We start from the raw sequence: 7,568 nt of genomic DNA on the forward strand, positions 1-7,568 counted from the left end.
ATAACATCGTCGGAATCCTTTTCAGGATCCGATTCATCGGAGAATTGGTAATCCTCCCAATACTTTGCTTCCTTGGCGGAAACACATTGACCATAATTAACTTTGGTCGGTTGGTTGAGGATTTTCTTCTACTTAACCGTTTTATTATTTCCCCCACTGGTTCTATTTCTTCTTCCGGTTCCGATTCTTCTTCCGGTTCCGATTCTTCTTCCGGTTCCGACTCTTCTTCCGGTTCCTCTTCGGGAACTTGTGAATCAGTCCACGAATCATTCCAATTTACATTTGACTCTTCATTATTATTAGGTGAGTCAATGGGACTTGTTCTAGAGGTAGACATCTATCACATAATATCAAACACATTAAGAGATTAATATATCACATAATATTCACATGTTAAAAATATATAGTTTCCAACAAAAATGTTAAGCAATCATTTTTAAAGAAAACACGGTCGAAGTCCAGACTCACTAATGCATCCTAACAAACTCGATAAGACACACTAATGCAAATTTTCTTGTTCTCTAAGATCAACGTTCTGATACCAACTGAAATGTCCCGTTCTTATTGATTAAAAACGTTCCATATTAATTGATTTTGTTGCGAGGTTTTGACCTCTATATGAGACGTTTTTCAAAGACTGCATTCATTTTAAAACAAACCATAACCTTTATTTCATCAATAAAGGTTTAAAAAGCTTTACGTAGATTATCAAATAATGATAATCTAAAATATCCTATTTACACACGACTATTACATAATGGTTTACAATACAAATATGTTACAACGAAATAAGTTTCTTGAATGCAGTTTTTACACAATATCATACAAGCATGGACTCCAAATCTTGTCCTTATTTTAGTATGCAACAGCGGAAGCTCTTAGTATTCACCTGAGAATAAACATGCTTTAAACGTCAACAAAAATGTTGGTGAGTTATAGGTTTAACCTATATATATCAAATCGTAACAATAGACCACAAGATTTCATATTTCAATATACATCCCATACATAGAGATAAAAATCATTCATATGGTGAACACCTGGTAACCGACATTAACAATATGCATATGTAAGAATATCCCCATCATTCCGGGACACCCTTCGGATATGATATAAATTTCGAAGTACTAAAGCATCCGGTACTTTGGATGGGGTTTGTTAGGCCCAATAGATCTATCTTTAGGATTCGCGTCAATTAGGGTGTCTGTTCCCTAATTCTTAGATTACCAGACTTAATAAAAAGGGGCATATTCGATTTCGATAATTCAACCATAGAATGTAGTTTCACGTACTTGTGTCTATTTTGTAAATCATTTATAAAACCTGCATGTATTCTCATCCCAAAAATATTAGATTTTAAAAGTGGGACTATAACTCACTTTCACGGATTTTTACTTCGTCGGGAAGTAAGACTTGGCCACTGGTCGATTCACGAACCTATAACAAATATGTACATATATATCAAAGTATATTTAAAATATATTTACAACACTTTTAATACATTTTGATGTTTTAAGTTTATTAAGTCAGCTGTCCTCGTTGGTAACCTACAACTAGTTGTCCAACGTTAGATGTACAGAAAAACATTGATATATATTGTCTTGAATCAATCCACGACCCAGTGTATATACGTCTCAGGCTAGATCACAACTCAAAGTATATATATTTTTGGAATCAACCTCAACCCTGTATAGCTAACTCCCACATTACTGCATATAGAGTGTCTATGGTTGTTCCAAATAATATATACACATGGGTCGATATGATATGTCAAAACATTTGCATACGTGTCTATGGTATCCTAAGATTACATAATATATTAGAATACATGTATAATACACTATAAGTTAGCTAGGATATGATTAATATAGATTTGTTACCAATTTTCACGTTGCTACAACAAGAAAAATTATCCAATCTTGTTTTACCCATAACTTCTTCATTTTAAATCTGTTTTGAGTGAATCAAATTGCTATGGTTTCATATTGAACTCTATTTTATGAATCTAAACAGAAAAAGTATAGGTTTATAGTCAGAAATATAAGTTACAAGTTATTTTTGTAAAGGTAGTCATTTCAGTCGAAAGAACGACGTCTAGATGACCATTTTAGAAAACATACTTCCACTTTGAGTTTAACCATGATTTTTGGATATAGTTTCATGTTCATAAGAAAAATAATTTTCCCAGAAGAACAACTTTTAAATCAAAGTTTATCATAGTTTTTAATTAACTAACCCAAAACAGCCCGCGGTGTTACTACGACGGCGTATGTTCGATTTTACAGTGTTCTTCATGTTTCCAGGTTTTAAATCATTAAGTTAGCATATCATATAGATATAGAACATGTGTTTAGTTGATTTTAAAAGTCAAGTTAGAAGGATTAACTTTTGTTTGCGAACAAGTTTAGAATTAACTAAACTATGTTCTAGTGATTACAAGTTTAAACCTTCGAATAAGATAGCTTTATATGTATGAATCGAATGATGTTATGAACATCATTACTACCTTAATTTCCTTGGATAAACCTACTGGAAAAGAGAAAAATGGATCTAGCTTCAATGGATCCTTGGATGGCTCGAAGTTCTTGAAGCAGAATCATGACACGAAAACAAGTTCAAGTAAGATCATCACTCGAAATAAGATTGTTATAGTTATAGAAATTGAACCAAAGTTTGAATATGATTATTACCTTGTATTAGAAAGATATCTTACTGTAATAAGAAAGATTTCTTGAGGTTGGATGATCACTCTACAAGATTAGAAGTAAGCTAGCAAACTTGGAAGTATTCTTGATTTTATGAAACTAGAACTTGTAGAATTTATGAAGAACACTTAGAACTTGAAGATAGAACTTGAGAGAGAATAATTAGATGAAGAAAATTGAAGAATGAAAGTGTTTGTAGGTGTTTTTGGTCGTTGGTGTATGGATTATATATAAAGGATATGTAATTTTGTTTTCATGTAAATAAGTCATGAATGATTACTCATATTTTTGTAATTTTATGAGATATTTCATGCTAGTTGCCAAATGATGGTTCCCACATGTGTTAGGTGACTCACATGGGCTGCTAAGAGCTGATCATTGGAGTGTATATACCAATAGTACATACATCTAAAAGCTGTGTATTATACGAGTACGAATACGGGTGCATACGAGTAGAATTGTTGATGAAACTGAACGAGGATGTAATTGTAAGCATTTTTGTTAAGTAGAAGTATTTTGATAAGTGTCTTGAAGTCTTTCAAAAGTGTATGAACACATATTAAAACACTACATGTATATACATTTTAACTGAGTCGTTAAGTCATCGTTAGTCGTTACATGTAAGTGTTGTTTTGAAACCTTTAGGTTAACGATCTTGTTAAATGTTATTAACCCATTATTTATTAAATCAAATGAGATGTTAAATTATTACATTATCATGATATCATGATGTATTAATATATCTTAATATGATATATATACATTAAATGTCGTTACAACTATAATCGTTACATATGTCTCGTTTCAAAATCATTAAGTTAGTAGTCTTGTTTTTACATATGTAGTTCATTGTTAATATACTTAATGATATGTTTACTTATCATAATATCATGTTAACTATATATATATATATATATATATATATATATATATATATATATATATATATATATATATATATGTTATCATATAGTTTTTACAAGTTTTAACGTTCGTGAATCGCCGGTCAACTTGGGTGGTCAATTGTCTATATGAAACCTATTTCAATTAATCAAGTCTTAACAAGTTTGATTGCTTAACATGTTGGAAACATTTAATCATGTAAATATCAATTTCATTTAATATATAAAAACATAGAAAAGTTCGGGTCACTACAGTATATTTGCAAGAGAAGATTGAGCACTTCTTTATTGTCATATAAATGATAAAAATGATCTCCACTGATATATTTCAGGAAGTTAGAAGTACATACACAATATAGGACCTATCAAAGTTGCAAAAATGTTACATAAATGATAATCGTGCAGGTGTATCAATGTGATTAAGTAGTAGTTAAGGAAATTCCCCTGCATTGGTTATATATTTACATTTTTTTTTATGCATTACTTGGGTTATAATGGCCGCCGCATAGTCATGTAGGAGCCTGCCTAATCGATGGGATACAGTTATCATCCATCAAGTTGACCATGGCTTATATAAATATGATCACCTAGTTTACTCTTTCTTGTCAATATCACCATCATTGTTAAAGCTGTGAAAATCATGCTTGACTGATGAGAGTATCTTATATTTATCTGTATGTTATTAGTCTGATTGTGATTATAATGCATTAGTTGAGTAAGTAGACATCTTGCAAGTTGTGACTATAAGGTTTATGTTATATGCAAATGGTGAGTTATGATCATTTTACAATCCTTATAAGAAGCATTTTTTCTATGGATCAAGTGTGTAGGAGTGGAGTTTGTTACCAGATAAAACTGTTAGGCTGTAAAAACTGATCTTCCTGTTTCATTCTGCTGGTTGTTCCTCCATGTTCAGTTTCTTCTTACGACGTCTTTGAATTGCAGCTATTGACTCTGTTACACTAACTCGTTTACAATCAAGAGAAGATTGAGCACTTCTTTCTTGTCATAGAAATGTTAAAAATGATCTCCTCTGATATATCACGAAGTTAAAACTACACACACACACACACACCATATAGGACTCATCAAAGTTGCAAAAAATGTTAGATAAATGATCATTCCACAGGCGCATCAAATCAATCTGATTACGTTTCTTTATTCATTATTTTGGTTGTAATGCCCGTCGCATAGTCCTGTAGGAGCCATCTTAACGCATGAGATACAGTTAGCATCTATAAAGTTGACCATGTGCAATTTGGATTTAAAAATATGATTTTCTAGGTGACCATTCAATTGTTATGATCATTTTACAATCCCTATAAGAAGCATCTTTTCCTTGGATAAACTGTGTAGAAGTGGGAAGCTCAACACTTTAATTAATGAATGGCCCCATTTTAGGTCTTAATTGGCCCAAAAAAAATAATAATAAAACTCTTAAAGAGTAGGTTGTTTTTGAACTATATTTGATGCTTATACGGATTTCCTTAGGAAGAATCTTAGGATAGGATGTAAAAACTGATTTTCCTGTTTCATTCTGGTGGTTGTTCCTCCATGTTCTGTTTCTTCTTACTACGTCTTTAATTGCAGCTATTGACTCTGTTATTCTAACTCGTTTGTCATTATTTCATTTTTCAGTTAACTGAAAGAGATCATTTCGGATCCTGGACTAAGTCGTTGCACGATGTGATGTTGTAGCAGTTGAGAGACCGAAGATTATTGTTTGGTTGATTTCTTTCAATGACTAATTGTTACTTTGCTCATGTTTTAACTTTTAGTAAATGCCACCTGAAACTAAATTTACACACTGCAGCCTGACCATCTCATTGCTTAACCAATATATTTTCAGTACTTGGTTGTCCAGAGTTACTAGTGGCATGAGGCTAATAGCTACTAACATTTAGGTGTTTGTTTTGCTCTTACATATAGGTGTTTGTTACTAACATTACGGTGTTCGTTGAAAATCTGATAACATAATTCTCTTTGATCTGCTACGGATTTTCTAACACAGACCCAACCCGTTTAACTTTTCAACTCATGTTTTGGTAAGCGGGTCAATCCACAGACCCTAATAGGGATGTCAATATCTGACACAACCTAAAACTTAATCCGCAGATTTGAAAAGGTGTTAGGGTTTTTGACCCATGAACTTAAAACTTGCCAACATGCTATTTTTCAGGGTTGGGTTTGGATCAACTAATATGTGTTTGGGTTGACCCACCAGGCCACCAACCCGAATAATGATGAACTATTATTTTTAAAGAAGATGGACTAATGTGACCCATTTGACCTGAAAAACTTGTTTGAGCAGAACATTACCTGGGTTACTTGGTTCGAGTTAAGTTTAGCAAAAGTTAAGTTGTGTTGAAATACATAACTCTTTGTTGTATTATGGTTGGTTTCTGGTTAAGTAGCTTTAGAATGCAAACCTAGCCCGAATTGCCACCTTTAGACCCGGGATACTTTTTTTAGAAATTAGCACATATCAGCCATCCAAATTGAACAGGTTTGGTCCGAATGTTAATATGACCACCAGACCTAATCACCATTCACCATTCTATACTAAAATTAAAATTTATATTTCCTGATGAAGTTTCTGGTGGTAGACCAGGAAATCTGATCAAACTAATAGAAAAACATATTAGATGTTATTGAAAGAAGAGGTCACTAAAAAGGGAGGAGTGTTGCATATATTCATTGCACTGATATGTTTTTTTGGGTAAGCGTATGATATGTTAATATCCCTTACTCTGTGGTAAACATATGTCCGGCTAACCAAATGAACAACCTGGATACATGATATATCCTCACTAATTATACATATTATTATATTATGTATTAATTATTTTTATTATTTTCTTGGAATTGAAGAAACAATTTTTGCTAGAAACAATGTAAGTTAAACCTCTCTTACTGAATTATGTAAGATTAGCTTTTACTGGAGGAACATTTGGTATATGTGATTTTGTATGCAACATAAAATCACATCAAGCTTTTCTCCAGGCCTATAGTTTTGGTTTGATTCTGGACCATGAATTAGTGTCATCTAAACAAAAATAAAAGCTTGGAGCCTATAATTAAACATATAATCACGATTTATATTTTATATTTCATGAGTGGAAAGGCGGGACGAAGCATATCTATCTATATCTATATTTATCAGAGACAAACATAAAAGCTTGAAGGTTATGAATGAGCCATGGCTAATATGTTACTCTTTAAGCAAATAGGATCATAATGGAGAATAATGATTTGTAAGTTTATACATTAATGCTTAATATCGGTTTGAAAATGTTTGATAACTTTTTGCCAGTTGAATTAAATATGTTGGAAATAAATTTATATTTATGTAACATGTGTATAACTATTTCTAGGATTTTGCATGCATTTTGTTCACTAATGATTAACATTTTTTAGAGAAGATTCACTCATGTGATCCATTTGACTCGGAAAAACTTGTTTGACCTGAACATTAAACAGGTTAATTGGTTCGAGTTTGTTTTAGCAAGTTCCAAGTTGGGTTGACATGCACAACCCTTTTACATATTCGGGTTGGGTTTGTAGTTTTAACCAGTAATTCCAACCCGAAATGTCACCCTTAGACCTGGGATACTTTTTTTTTTTTTATAAATTAGCACATACTGACCGTCCATATTTAGAATGTTTGTGATGATGATGTTGTAGCAGCAGTTGAGATATATGGATAAAAGGTTATTTTTTGGTTAATTTCTTTCGGTGACTTGTAAGTAATAGTCCGAGTGTTACTTTGCTCATGTACCTCTTGAAACTAAATTCACACTCTGCTGTACTTGGTAGTCCCGAGTTACTATTTATTGGCTTCAGACTAATACTAGTTACTAACATCATTTTGGTGTTTGTTTTGCTATAACATATTGCCTGCTAACCAAATGAGCAACCTGAATACTGGATATATCCTCAGGGTAAACTGAAAAGAATGATA

The sequence above is a fragment of the Rutidosis leptorrhynchoides genome, chromosome 1, assembly GCF_046630445.1.
Source record: "Rutidosis leptorrhynchoides isolate AG116_Rl617_1_P2 chromosome 1, CSIRO_AGI_Rlap_v1, whole genome shotgun sequence".
Taxonomy (NCBI): domain Eukaryota; kingdom Viridiplantae; phylum Streptophyta; class Magnoliopsida; order Asterales; family Asteraceae; genus Rutidosis; species Rutidosis leptorrhynchoides.